A 15,608-nucleotide genomic window follows, 5' to 3' on the forward strand; every position below is an offset into this window, starting at 1 on the left:
AGAGTGATGCAAGAAAATCATGAAAAACAAGTCAATGCCTGGCTAAAGGAGACCCTCAAAATACTGAAGAAAATAACACCTTAAAGAATAGACCAACTCAAATGGCAAAAGAGCTCCAAAGGAGCTCCAAAGGAGGAGAAGAATGCCTTGAAAGGCAGAATTAGCCAAATGGAAAAGGAAGTCCAAAAGACCATGAAGAAATTACCACCTTCAAAATCACATTGGAGCAAGTGGAAGCTAGTGACTTTATGAGAAATTAAGATATTATAAAACAACCAAAGGAATGAAAAAATGGAAGACAATGTGAAATATCTCATTGGAAAAATCACTGAGCTGGAGAATAGATCCAGGAGAGATAATTTAAAAATTATTGGACTACATGAAAGCCATGATCAAAAAAAAGAGCCTAGATATCATCTTTCAAGAAATTATCAAAGAAAACTGCTCTGATATTCTAGAACCAGAGGGTAAAATAGAAATTGAAAGAATCCACCGATCACCTCTTTAAAAAGAACCCAAAAAGAAAACTCCTAAGAAATATTGTTTGCCAAATTTCAGAGTTTCCAGGTCAAGGAGAAAATATTGCAAGCAGCCAGAAAGAAACAATTTGAATATTGTGGAAACACAATCAGGATAACACAAGACCTAGCAACTTCTACATTACAGCAAAACTGAGTATAATGCTCCAAGACAAAATATGGATTTCAATAAAATAGAGGTCTTTCAAGCTTTCTCAATGAAAAGACCAGAGCTGAATAGAAAATTTGACTTTCAAACACAAGCATCAAGGGAAGCATGAAAAGGTAAACAAGAAAGAGAAATCATAAGGGACTTACTAAAGTTAAACTGTTTTGTTTACATTCCTACATGGAAATATGATGTGTGTAATTCATGAGACCTTTCTCAGTTTCAGGGGAATTGAAGGGAATATAGCCAGAGGGCACGGGATGAGTTGAATATGAAGGGATGATATCTTAAAAAAATTAAATAATTTTAAGGGGTGAGAGAGACATGTATTGAGAGTGGGAGAAAGGGAGAGATAGAATGAAGTAAATTATCTCACATAAAAATGGCAAGAAAAAGCAGTTCTTTTGGAAGGGAGATTGAGTGAATTTTGCTCTCATTGGATTTGACTTGAAGAGGGAATAACATACACACTCAATTGGATATCTTACCCCACAAGAAAGTAAAGGGAAGGGAATAAAGAAAGGGGGCATGATAGAAGGGAGGGCAGATAGGTGTAGGAGGTAATCAAAAGCAAACACCTTTCAAAAGGGACAGGGTCAAGGGAGAAATTTGGATAAAGGGGGACAGGATAGGATAGAAGGAAATATAGTTAGCCTCTCACAACACGAGCATTGTCGAAATGTTTTACATAATGATACATGTGTGATCTATGTTGAATTGCTCGCCTTTCCAGGGAGGGTGGGTGGAAAGGGAAGAGGGGAGATTATTTGGAACTCAAAGTTTTAAAAGCAGACGCTTAAAAATTTTTTTTAAAAAGTTGTTTTTTTGCATGCAGCTGGGAAACAAGATATATAGGGAATGGGGCATAGAAATCTATCCTGCCCTACAAGAAAGTAAGGGGAAAGGGAATGGGGGGGGAGTGAGATGAAATAGGGGAGGGCTGACTGGGGAACAAGGCAATCAGAATACATGCCATCTTGGAATGGGGGGAGGGTAGAAAAGGGGAGAAAATAAAAAAAAAGAAAATAGGTTAATTGAAGCATAAATATCCTTGTATCCTCCTGACTTCCAGTTTCTTCTAAAAATGCACATAGAAGGATAGGGAGTGGGTCAGAAACTAATCACTTGATAGTATTTGCCAGTTTATTTTGCGACGTGCTAGTTTTTGTTTTTTTTATTGGATTGGTAGAATGTTGGAGCTTGAATTGATCTTATTTGAATTTTGAGAACTACCTGGGTATTATATGCGATAATAAAAAGGATGATTCAGAAGGTGAAAAAAGCATGAGTTTCAGGAATAAAGGATCTTATTATTAGTAATATTTTCCTTTTATAAAAGTAATTACTACTGAATAATTCTAGTACAAATATGAAGAAAACTAGCATTTCCATAGCATTTTAAGACTTTCAAAGCACTATATGTGGCTTATCTCATTGATTCTCACAACCATGTGAGGTAGGTGTTATTATTATCCCCATTTTATGGGTAGGAAAACTAAGGCTGAAGGAGATTAAAGTGACTTACCCAGTGTCACACAATTAGTAAGATGTCTGAAGTTGGATTTCAGCTCTGGTCTTCCTAAGTTCAAGACCTGCCTTCTTATCCACTACGCCACCAAGCTGCTAGTAAGCATTGTAAAAATCTGTTAAAAAATATTTATGTCAGTACTAACTGCATTATTATTTTAATATAAAACTTTTTTTTCATTTTCTCATCTGCATAGCTTGGAAGCAAGAGCAAAGCAGTGATCTTATTTCATTCCCTGTACCCCAAAATTAAACCATAATCTGCTACTTGATGCTTCACTCTTCATTATGGCCCAATTTAGTAACATGAAGAGCAAGATGAGAAACCAGCTTGGGAGGACTTTTCAAGCACAAGATGCTTTTCTCATTAAAAACAAACAGACCAAGTTTTCAACCTGGAAAAAAGCATCATGGATGTAAAAATGACTTATCTTGATTTCTCTGTTAAATGAGGTGTTTGGGGCTTGTGCCCCAAATAGGATACCTTGTGGTACAGACACATTATAATTTTGTGTCGGGAAAGGTTTATGAGCTAAAAGGTTTTTGATAATAATGAGTTTCTCTTCAAATCTGAGTTATGTTAACTACTCATAATTAAACTCTAGGGCAGAGGTGAGGTGGAGAACTCTGGCTTCAAGGCCACATGTGGCCCTCTAGGTCCTTAAGTGTGGCCCTTTGACTGAATCCAAACTTCACAGAAGAAATCCCTTTAATAACAGGATTTGTTCAGTAAAACTTTGAGTCAAAAGGCAGCAGCCAAGGACCTAGAAGGCCACATATGGCCTCGAGGCCACAGGATCCCCATTCCTGCTTTAGAGTCATTTTTCACATCTTTCAAATACATAATGGACTTAGCTCCAGTTTCCCAGAAACATCACAGCATTGTAGAAAAGAGTCCAAGGACTAGGACTAGGAGAACTGTTTTGAATCACAGATACCATGGCTTACAAGCTATGTCAACTAGGGCAAATTACTTAAAATTTCTGAACCTGTCAGTCATCTAGTTAATGCATATTTTAAGGAGTTTTCACTATGTTCCAGGCATTGTGCTAAGATAGGTAGATAAAAAGAAGAACAATAACAAAAACCATGAAACAAAACAAAATATCACCTGTCCTCAAGGAGCTGTCATTCTAATAGAGATAACATATAAAGAGTGATATGAATATAGGGTATATACAGAGTTGATGGAAGGTTTTTCCAAAGGGAAAGGTCCCAGCAGATAGGTGTGGAAGCACTGAGAAAGGTGTCCTATAGAAGGAGATTTTCGAGCTAAATTTTTTTTCAATATACTAATTTTAATAAGTGAGATAAGAATGGACATACAGATTAATACAATTCACCATTCATATTGATACTAACCAAATATTCTAACCTCCCAATTCCTCAACTTATTAATTTCCCAAGACCTACTCTTCTACCCCATCTCAGCCACACAAAAGATGGTCATACCCTTGATCTTGCCATCCCATTCAAGTGGTCCACATCCATTTTCATAAATTCTTAAATTCCTTTATCTGATCATAATCTATTGTCATTCCGTATCTCTCTCTGCCTCCCAACTCCAAACGCAGTTGTTGATCCTCACCACGACCATCAATCCTTCCATTCCTCAGTTTCTGCCCTTGATATTACCCCTGCACTAGCTACATTCTCTTGTATTCCTTATCTCAACCCCTTGGTAAACCAATTCAACACTATATTGTCTTCTTTTCTCAAGTCCTTAATTTCTTTTTTTTCCCTCAGTTTCTTTCTTTTTAAATTTTTTTCTTTTATTATTTAATAAGGCATTCTTCTCCTCATTGTCTTTTTGGAGGTCTTTTGCCATTTGTGTTAGTTGGCTTTTTAAGGTGTTATTTTCTTCATTATTTTTTTGATCTCCTTTAGCAAGTTGTTGATTTGTTTTTCATGATTTTCTTGCATCACTCTCATTTATCTTCCCAATTTTTCCTCTACTTCTCTAACTTGCTTTTCCAAATCCTTTTTGAGCTCTTCCATGGCCTGAGACCAATTCACATGTTGTTTGGAGGGTTTTGATGTAGGCTCTTTGACTTTGTTGACTTACTCTGGCTATATCTTTTGCTCTTCTTTGTCACCAAAAAAAGATTTTATAATCTGACTCTGAGTACATTTTTGCTGCCTGTTCATGTTCCCAGCCAACTATTTGACGCTTGAGCTTTTGGTCAGGTTATGACTGCCTTGAAAGTGGAGAGTGCTTTGTCCCAAGCTTCGGGGGCCTTGCACTGCTGTTTTCAGAGCTACTTCTACTCCACTCACCACAAGCTCAGCCACACCAGTGCTCCTACTCCCCAAAGAACTGCCAACCAGGACCGTGATCAAGATTCAAGCAGGGCAAAGCAATAGAACCCTGCCTCTGTGCCAGCAAAGTGCTCCCTATGCTCCCTATCTGATCCACTGCTTGATTCCTCCCACCTGGTGGGCCAGGGACTTGGGAAGGAGCCACAGTTGGAGCTCTGGAAGCAGCCACTGGAGCTTCCTGCTGCTGCTGCTGCCATGCCCCCTCCACCACCCCTGGGACTGGGGTCTGACCACACACTTCTCTCACCAAGATTCATCAGTTTTCCCACTGACTTGCTCCATGGTCTTTAGCATTTGTGGTTTGATTGCTACAGCTCAGTGATTCCTGGCCCCAAGGGCCTGCTCATTGGATCTCCTCTGCCCTGGTCTTTCCTGGAACGACCCACTCTGGGCTGTGCTCCCCTCCCAGCATGGTGGGACAGACCCTTCCCAGTGATTATCCAGGCCATCCTGGCCTGCAGACCTGCTTCCTTCTCTTATTTTGTGGGTTCTGTAGCTCTAGAATTTGTGCAGAGCCATTTTTCACAGGTGTTTGGAGGGATTTGGGGGAGAGCTTAAGCAAGTCCCTATTTTCCAGTGGCCATCATGGCTCCACCCCCCTGAAGCTGACTCTTGAAGGAAGCCAGGAAAACTAAGAGAAGTGAGAGAACTGAACATTTCAGTCATAGTGGATAACTAGAGGAAAGACATAAAGACAAGAAAGAGAGTTTTGAATTTGAGACACAGTAAATAGGCCAATATAGATGGATAACAAAGTGAGTAGAGGAGAGTAAAGTATAAACAATCTATAAGGATAAGAAACAAAAAACAGGTAATGATTTAAATGCCAAGTGGAAGACTTAATATTTTTTTTAATAGAGGTAATAAGTGGAGCTTATTGAGTAGGGTGAATTACATGGTCAGACTCACTTTAGGAAAAAAAAAAATATATCTATATCTATATCTATATCTATATCTATACATACACATATATCTGTGAATGTTTTTGTACACAAATACATCCACACATATAATATGATATAATAATAACATGTGTATATGTATGTGTGTATACGTATGTATATGTACCTATATCTACATCTATGTCTATCTCTATCTCATAGAGAAATAGGTATCAATATATACACATTGCTCTCTTGGAAGCCAAGTAGAGGATGGCTTGGAGTAGGGTAAGTCTTGAGATGGAGGGACCACTTAGAGGGCTATTGCAATCAGACTTGAGAGAGGTGATGAGAGTCTACATTAGGGTGAAGGATCTGTCAGTGTTAGGGTGGTAATTAGAGTGGGACTTTTTGTTTTCTCTTTTAGAATACTAAGGTACTCAAGTACCTTTTGATAAGTCTTGCCTTTGGAATGTAATGGCAAGCAAAGTGGAGTTTTTGCTGTCTTTTGTTTCTTTGATTGAATCAAGAATCTTTGACCTGCTTAAGAAACAAAAAAGCCTAGTTCACATAGATTTGAGTTGCATGGTTGTGAAGTCCTCTGACCCTGAGAAGGGTATATAAGATCTGAGGTTGGCTTTTTGTTTTGGGGCTCTCATTCACTGGAAGAATGTTGTGTGATTTGACCAGATGAGACTCTGGGTAGCCGCTTGGGCCTGCTGAGTTTGAAAATCCAGATGTTGGTGCCTCTCTCTCTGGTAACTATGTATTCTTTGGTCATAGAGATAGAGGGCCATCTGTTGATCTCTGTGTATTATTTGCTCTGTTTATATAATGTATGTTTGTAGTTTCTGTTTGTATTTGCTCTGAAGTTCAGGGTGCTGGCTTTTTCCCCTGAACTAAGTGAATGGTATATGGATGTTTAATTAAAGTAAGATTGTTAATCCCTTAAAGTTGCTTTCCTTGGAAAGGCAGATCAAAGGACCTGTGCTGGCAGCTTTTCTGTGTGCTCTTTTCGTTGGTCTTTCACCTCCACAGCAGCTGCTAGCAACATTGTTGCTATAGTCAGTGGACAGAAGAGGACACAGATGAGTGTAAAAGATGTGACTTATACATGTCCAGATTACCTAAGAGACAGGGATCAGCTTTTGAGAGAATAAAGTCTGAGTTCCCCTATCATGTGAGTGGTAATAGCCCCTTCCATTGTCTGCCTAGCCAAAATAGGCTATGTCTTAAAAACTGCCAGACTGGGACCCTCTTCTTTCCTGCTACATCCAAGGAGTACGAAAATCTAAATTCACTCTTAGCGTGGGAGCCATAAGCTGAGGTAGTGAGGGAAGATATGATAGTTTTCCCTCTTCTTCCCTTTCAGCCTGTGGCCCTGAAAAACAGGTCTAGGGTTGGGGTTTGGTTTTGTTTTAGATTGTTTCATCTGTCCTTTATAGTTCTAGTAACTAGAAATAGAAGCTTCACTGGACTTGAGAGCTCAAGCCATGATGAACTCAGAGGCATAATTCCAAGGTAGATGTGCAACCAGCTAGCCCAGAGAGGAATCCTGAGAAGCCAAGGTACATGGGACTCCAGCCCTAGGGAGGCTTTGGACTTAGAATTTGGTGAGAGTATGCTATATAGGAACTGAGCTAAGCTGTAAACCTGGTCTCTTTCCCTTCCCTAAAGCCTAAAATGGGGGTGGGAAACTGAGGAGGAATGGAGGTGAAGAAGATTTACACCTCTTAAATATTTGTTTTTATTTGTTATTATTATATCCTTGAAGGAAATATTCCTCTGTGAAAGCTAATCTGACTCTTAAGTGGTTAAATGAAACATGAGTATTGTTGACCTCTAAAACTGAAGGACCACCATTAGTAGAGCCAATACCATAGAGCCTAGACACCCCCTCTAGTACAGTACCCTGTCTGAGTGGTGAAATGTAATACCCCTGGCTTTTAGGTTGTGGGGGCCAGAGTAATTAGTACTAAAGGAGAAATGTTATAAAGGTACAAACAACAAAATTTGACAACTGATTGGGCAAATGGAGGAAGAATAAGGAGTCAGGAATGAAATCAAGGTTGCTGATCTGGTTAAATGGGAAGATGGTGGCACTCTTAATAGTAATAGAGACATTCAAGAAAGGGAGTATTTCCTTACATGTAAATTGAGATAATGATTACTATACATCTTACCTCATGGGTGATGTTGTGAGGAAATTGCTTTTTAAATCAGAAAACACTATGTAAATGTGAGTAATTTTTAAGGACAGAAACTTTTGAATGCCAAAGAGATAATTTATTCTCTTTAGGGAAATTATATAAAACACTGAGGCCATATCTACATGAAATGGCTGGATTGGCCAATCTGCTCTGTGCGTAAACACATATAGATACATATACACATGTACAACTATATGTATACATGCATACATATACACAAATATATATAGATACATACACACATTTGTATGCATATGTACACGAAATGTAGATACGTAGATGATAGATAGACAGACAGACAGAAGTTCTTGGAGTCAGGAAGAGTTGGGTTCAAATAATGCCTCTGATAAAAACAGTTATGTGATCATGGGCAAGCCATCTTTTCAGCAGCCTAGTTAATTCTCTAAGACTATAAACTGAAGAGAAGGCACTGACTTGTATTAGACGATGGAATTTTGGGGCAGTGGAGAGAATATTGGGTCTGGAGTCAGGAGGACCAGAATTCAAATCTGGTCTCAGATACTTACACGCTATGCAACCCTTGGCAAGTCATTTAATACTTCTTGCCTCAGTTTCCCTATCTGTAAAATGAGTTGGAAAAGACAGCAGTAAAGCACTCCAGTATCTTTGCCAAGAAAACCCCAAATGGGGTCATGAAGAGTTGAAGATGACTGAAATGACCAAAGAAGAGAAATGAAATAAATAAATCCAGTCTTTATCATAATGTCTATCATTATGAATAGTAGATAATAGGAGATCTGCCTCAATGGATGATTCCATGACATAAAATTTAGTATTTTTCTGACAAAACAATTGGTCTAATTCATTGACAAAGATGGCTAAGCTTGGGCTCGACTATGTAGAGATATTCCAAACTATATAATTATTGTTCATTTCCAAGACTAATAAAAAATGTAGTTTTCGGGGAATAAGTGCTACATCCAGGCAAGTTCTGCTTCAATTCCAAAAATTCAATTGAATTCAATAAGTATTTTTGCACCCTCGTAAGCTGTAAGGCATTGTGGTACTCCCGAGTATTAGAAGATTTTAAAAAGGTATAATCCTTGTCTCAAGGGAATTGACATAGTAAATTATGAATGTGATGTGACATGTACATAAATAAGAACAAGACAAGATAGTATGTGATAGGCACTGAGGGAAATGCAGGAAATCACCACGGAGGAGACGGTGTCTAATCTGTATGGGAAGGGAAGAAAAAGAGAACAAGCATTTATCAAGGGCTTACTATGTAGCAGTCACTTTAAAAATATCAACCGTGAAGTAGGAAAATAATTTTGAAAGTTCATTCTCCACATCCTTTGTGATTTCAAAATCTGAAATAATTTTCTGAGCAAAAGAAATGATTTTGTTCACCGGGAAGAAAAAAAAAAGAGAGTAAATCTTTGAAGGTATCTATATTGCGAAACTTGAGTCCTCAAATTATGTCTGACATGCAACACCAACGTATTTGAGGGAAAGACCTTTGAGGTTTGAATGATTATTCCCCCCCGCCCCCAATTCTTCCACTGCACTTGTATGTGAGGAAACAGAACCTTCCATAAAAGTATCAATCTACATTCGGATCTTTTGTTTCTATTCTTAATAGGACAAGTATATGGCCTGGATTGATAATTCTGTTGGTATTGGGAGCTCTCAGATGAGAGAGAACATCTATCAAAAGCAAGTAGGTGCCTTTTCTATAATTTGTAGTCTTAAAGAGTTTCCCAAAGCCCTAAGAGGTTAAATGACTTGCCCAGGGTCACATAACTGCTACATGTGAGAGGTTGAAGTAGAATTTGGCTTTTTCTGGCTTGAAGGCCAGCTTTATCTCCATTATAGCAAATGTGTTAAACTCTCCACCAGCCACAGTGGACTATAAAACTCCAGAACACACTCAAAACAGATTAAAATGTAATTGGGAAATATTTAACATAATAAACAAAAATACAATTCAATACAGATAATGCTAATTTGTGATTTCTTAACCCAATATGTGACCCATAAGGATCCTGTCTGCATTTGAATTTACATCATTTAATTACAATTTAGTATTTCCCATGCTGCCTTTTTTTGCTGAGCTATGGAATACATTTTATCTTGGAGGAAAACCATTAATTGATGCTATTACCAAAAGTTAACACTAATGGATCTTATATTTATACAACACTTTATACTTTCTAGCAATGCGTGTGTCAATGGCATTACGTTCGCTCAACTTTCTGAGATAGGTGAGGTGAGATATAATTGTCTCCATTTTACAGAAGAATCTGTTAAACCTCAGTTGCCCAAAGTTAGCTGGTGAGTGTTGAAGCAAGGCCTTTAAAGATTCCTCAGGGAGATAAGGCAGCAATGTCATTTAAAGGTTTTGAGCTTTTCCGGGATTTCGGTTACATACAGAAAGAAGCCGACTAGCAAGGATCAACATCATGTTCCTTTAAAAAAAAAAGAAGTAAATAGAAACCCTCTGCAGATGTTTAGCTGCCACCAGATTATGTCAGGAGTCCTCTTTCCCGAGTAGTCCCACCTAAAATATGAGAACACAAGAAAAGCAATGCCTTGTTCTGATGTATACTTGCCTAGACCCAAGACATTATCACAATGATACCGAATGGAACTGGGAAAATATGCAGCCCTTGGAAATGGATTAAATGCACATACATTTTGTAATGAGTGACTGTAATGAAAGTCAAATGAATTATAATAAAATATGGAGTTTTAAAAAAGAAAACTACTCAATGCATAATGTTGCTGGGAAAAACATTTAACAGTTTTTCACTGCATGCTATTGTCAAAGTAAATAACTACCAAAGACAAACTTACAAAGTGGTTTTAACTCTAATGTGATGCAGAAAGTCAGTCATTTAATTTGTTAATTAGTATTATGCCAGAAACTATCTATTCAATATGAAGCAAATATGTTTACAATCTTATCTGCCATCTGTTTAATAGATGGGAGAATACTTAGAGCAGGATTCTCAAAGAGGGCTGTTGAAAATTTGTTCCACAATTAGTGGAGCAGATTTTTTAATTCTGGAAGAGTTTTGCATGTGTGGGGAGCACCTCTATGAAGGAGACAGTACATCACAGTGCTGCTACTCAAGATTAGCGATTGCCTATAATGGCTTTCAACAGATGCTCACCAATTGTAAAGAGTAAAAAAAAAATTATATATAGATCCAAAGGAATGCATCAATATATATCTATATAAATATAACATCAGCTCTTGCAAAGTGGCCGAGGCTTCGTACAAAAGCATTTTAGGGACAAATTTATAGAGATGAATAATATAGGGTTCCGGGTGCTCATGACACACACTGTCTATTTCTGTAATTAGCAATTTTTCAAGATTTCCTACAAGAAAGCTGCAATTATGCAGAGCACTAGCCATTAAAATGAATTCTCAAGGTGCTTTTTAAACTGCTCCTTAAGAATGTATTTTAGATCATTATTTGCAGGAGATTCGAAAATAAAATTGGTGATAATCAAGTGTCTCCGGTAGAATTGGCACTTCTTTGAGGCTGGAATGTGAGTAGTCAGAAGCCACAGCAGTTCTCAATGAAATCAGATAGATCGTTGAGCAAAAAGGGTTATTAATGTAGTTCTCTCTCCCTCCTATCACTAAAAAGTATATACAAGTTAAAATAAGATCATTTATAAGTGAAGGTGTTTTTCTCCTGATTTTATTAGAGTTCACTTTATTTCTTCCTTTAGTAAAGATTTGTTCATTACCATTTTCCACCATCATATTTTCATAATCCTAGTTTAGAAAGAATGGTTTTTCCTACTTGATAGAATTTTACTGAACAGAAATGAAGTATGCAATATGGTTTAGAAAAAAGAACTCAAGTCCTACTTGTCACTATTCCATAGGCCTGTCATGTTTTATGACTATCAATAATTAGTCATATCCTCTTTTAATTCATTTCCATCATATTTTAGTTACTTAATTATCATGAAACAAATCATAATGGCATCCATATATAAAAATAGTACCATTACTCTTATTTACTGGTATAGCTAAAAATACTTTGTATTAGTCAGCTTTTCTGTTTCTAGTAGATTTCACAGCATCATTTATAATCTACATTGAAAGGCTCACCTTTATCATTTTGTGCTCCTTTAGAAATCTCTAGAATGCTCAAATTGGAAGGAAGATGCCCAAGACTTCCTGGCTGAAAACCGGAATTGTCCATGTAAAACAACAAATTGCTTCATTAAATGACAGGTTATCTCCTTCCCTTCCCCCATCCCTTCATTCTGAATTTTCCACCTCTCTTCTTTCTTCTAATTACCTCTCCCTCCACTAGCAACTGATATATTTTGTACTTGGAATGTAAACAATTCACAAGAAGGAGGAAGTTGAGGAATATGTCTGTCACTGGGGAACATCCCAATTGTTATGCTATTTTATCCTTTTAAAAATTTCAACTTGGCTTATTGTGTAAAACTGACCTCACTTCGTGAGCTATGGGAAAACATGCTTTCGGGAGTCTTGTAACATCTTGCATAAAAACAATATCCCGTGTGGTAGAGCTCTTCCTCCTCACATTTTTTCCATGATACACTCATATGGGGTCATCAAGTGAGACAGAATGCAAGTAAGGGTTGGCCAAAGAGGAGGGAATGTTAGGGGAGGGATGTATCTCTTTGTGAAATTACTTTCTGTAGGTCTTTTAAGATTCCAGGTTTAACCTTCTGCCCCCAAATATTTAACATATTATATATAATACATATATATATATATATAATACTCACATATACATATAACATATTCCACCCATATGAATGTATTATATAATATATAATATACATTTAAACCCCACAACTGGTAGGGTCAGGAACTCAACATCTGTGATTTGACTGAAGGTTTTTAGTATGCACAGCCCCCTCCTCCCCCACCCCCAATTAACTGCATTACTGACTAACAAGGTTTAGCTGAACAGGCACCTGACTCCTTCAAACCTTCTGGATACAATACAAAAAGTCCAGTAGAAGACATTATAGGATTAAACCCATTGTAACATTCTAAAAATCAATTCATCTGTTCCTAATAGTGTTTCAATAGTATCCTAGTAACCTCTTCTGTGAAGCTTCATATGGTCTGTATTTGCAAACACTATTAAAAAAAAAAAGGCCTTGCATTCAAAAAAAAAAAAGATTGTGTTAAATCTCTTCCCAGAGCTGCCTGAGAGGTGCAGAGACTCCAATGTGGGCAAGTGTATTTGCCAACATGCCATATGGGAGTCATGGTTGGGACTTTTTTTTTTCTAGAATAATTAAATGTTGATGGCAGAGTTCAAATGGATCATTAAAATTCAAAAGTGTAAGAAACAGATTTTTTCTTATGTTGCTGAACGCTCCAGAGGGCTGAATAGCTAGCAGAAGTGAGCCAGGCTGCGGCAGTGATCAGCGTGCGCTGTGATGGTACTAATTTGATCATAATATAGTCATCTCTGAAGATTACAGCTATTCAATTAAATATTCTAATTAACCTGAAGTATTAGGCAAATGATACTAATTACAAATATTCTCCTGAGATTCACAGCAATGAAAATCCCACTTGCAACTGATACTTCTAGCCAATGTTTCGTAACACAATGTCCTATATCATAGGCTTTCAGAATATTAAAATGCAGTTAATTTGCCTAAACCTCATTTGTTTAATGGCATTAGCATTTTGTTTGAAATTGTAATAAACGTACATCCCGCTTTCAAGTAAAATTTAAAATGAGTGTACTCTTGGGGTAACTTAAGATTCCTGTTTACAGACCTAGCACTTTATTCAGTAAGCGGAACAGTTTGAGCTTAACTTTCAGCCATTAAACATATTGAAATTGTTTAAAAATGCTAATAATTTGTCTTTTCAAATAAGAAAAAAGGATATTTTGCAGTAAAATTTCATTATGCTACCCATGTGACCAGTTTCCTACTGTGAAGGCCCCAGTGCTTGAACTTTCCTTGTCGATTTGTAGGAGAACACTTTTATTTGGAAGGGTTGCAGGGGGCTTTTAAAAGGCATTTTTACTGGAAAATACTGCCATACTCCTCCTTCCCCTCCACTAGTTTTCTCTTTCTTCTTTACATGATATTTAGCCCCCTAAGGTGTCTGCTTCTCTGTTTCGCCAACCTTGAGTCAGGGACCCAAGATAACTGGCTGCAGATCTACCAGAATTTAACTTCCCTTCTCCCTATCTGAAAACCATCTCCTCCTTTGCGGGTTCAGGGACAGCCTTGCTATGCTCTCAGCTACAAATCTGAGAGACATTTCTGTGCTGTGCCCCTGGCCCAGAATACTAAGGGATTCATGGCTTCTAAAGTTCTGAACAGTGTGATGAAGGCGAAGTGCCCAGCCTACTGTATGAACAGGTGTGCTGAGGTTTTCAGAGCAGCCTTTTGTTCCAGCAAATGAAGATTGGGATACTGATAAGCCCTGCAGTTGGAGTTTTAGAGGGCCGTGGCAGTGGTGCTGTACTAGCTAGGAGAAAAACAGATGGCTGTTCTCCACATGTGATTTATGGCCCTAACATATATGTTCCAGTCCTAGAAACAGAAAGGAGGCAAATGTGGTTATTATAAGTAGGGATGAAGTTGTATATGTGTCTGGTGGGTGGGTAGGTGCAGATATGATGGATTGAATCCATCATTCATGAATGGACAGATCATGTCTTGCAATGAACTAGCAAAGTGAGTAACTTAGCAGGGATGAGAGAGACTGAATGAGGATAGTTTATTATTCAAAACGAACAAAAAGAACGCCATATATCATAAGAGTTTGAAGTGACAGGGACAGGCCCATATTTGCTAAAGGGAATGAGGACACAGGAGTACTTGATACTACTGCTAGTTAAGTATCTTTACACAAGAACAGAGAGTCTTTCCTGTATGCCATGTTTATAGAGGGCCATGGAAGCATTCCAGAATTTACCCAAGGAAGAAGTGATACAATCGCTCTATTTCTTCAGGGAGTTCATGCAACACCATGAATCTACAGCTACCTTCTCACGGGGGAGTGAGTGTTCAAGAATGATTTACCTCTTTAAAGGAAATGAATACACGGATACAATAAAATTGCTATGTGCTACATTGATCTCCTTAAAATAGAGGAAGTAAGGAGGGGCTTTCATTAATAAAAAGTGAATAGAATGGAATAAGAAATATACGAGGAGTAGATAATACAGCATGATGTCCACATTTACAAGGGAACAAGCACAAAGAATTGGTCAACTTTTATACGAGCAGTAACTTCCGCTTTTATCATCGAGGGACAAATTTGTTTTTATTTTTTCCAGTGAATGAAAATCTCGGTTGTCTAGTGCATTTGATTTTCTTTGGATCAGTGTTTTTGTAGCAAAGAAACCTCATTTTTTTTAACTGAGTGACAAGGTATTTATTATATATTGAGCAAAAGGTGAAAAAATGAAAGTTTTTTTTAATAAAGGTACAGCTTCATCTCCAGCATCACAACACACTTCCTTTTCTAGGTAGACAAATACACCAGGTTCAGGTTGCCTCTGTCCATGGGAGGCAATGTTTCATCTTCTTGAGAAAGTGGGAGAACTCAGATCATTATGCAGCAGCTCCCAGGAGATTTATTTTCCATAAAGGAAGAAGAAATATTTGAGCAGAAAGTCTGATGTTCTACTGAAATGGGGAAATAGGGAAGTAGGAAGGAGATGCTTGAGAACACTGCTTAGAGTTATGTTATTCCTCAAAATAAGAAAGACTCCAGAATTACATGCAGCTTACCTTTGGTAGGACAGGTGGAGGAGAGAAGGAGAACATAAGAAAGACTAGAATATGAAGATAGCAAAGACCGTAAAATTTAGAGGAAGATTTAAACTGTTGATTGGTTAAAAATAGTTTTTATCTTCATCACGAGTACATTTCTTGGGGTTGCCTTGTCTCATGCTCCAGTCATTCCTGTACAGTGTTCTTTCTTGGTCCTATTTTACTCAGTAGCACTATTGCTCTACAATTTCTCTTA

Source organism: Trichosurus vulpecula, chromosome 1 (genome assembly GCF_011100635.1).
Source record: "Trichosurus vulpecula isolate mTriVul1 chromosome 1, mTriVul1.pri, whole genome shotgun sequence".
In the NCBI taxonomy this organism is placed as follows: domain Eukaryota; kingdom Metazoa; phylum Chordata; class Mammalia; order Diprotodontia; family Phalangeridae; genus Trichosurus; species Trichosurus vulpecula.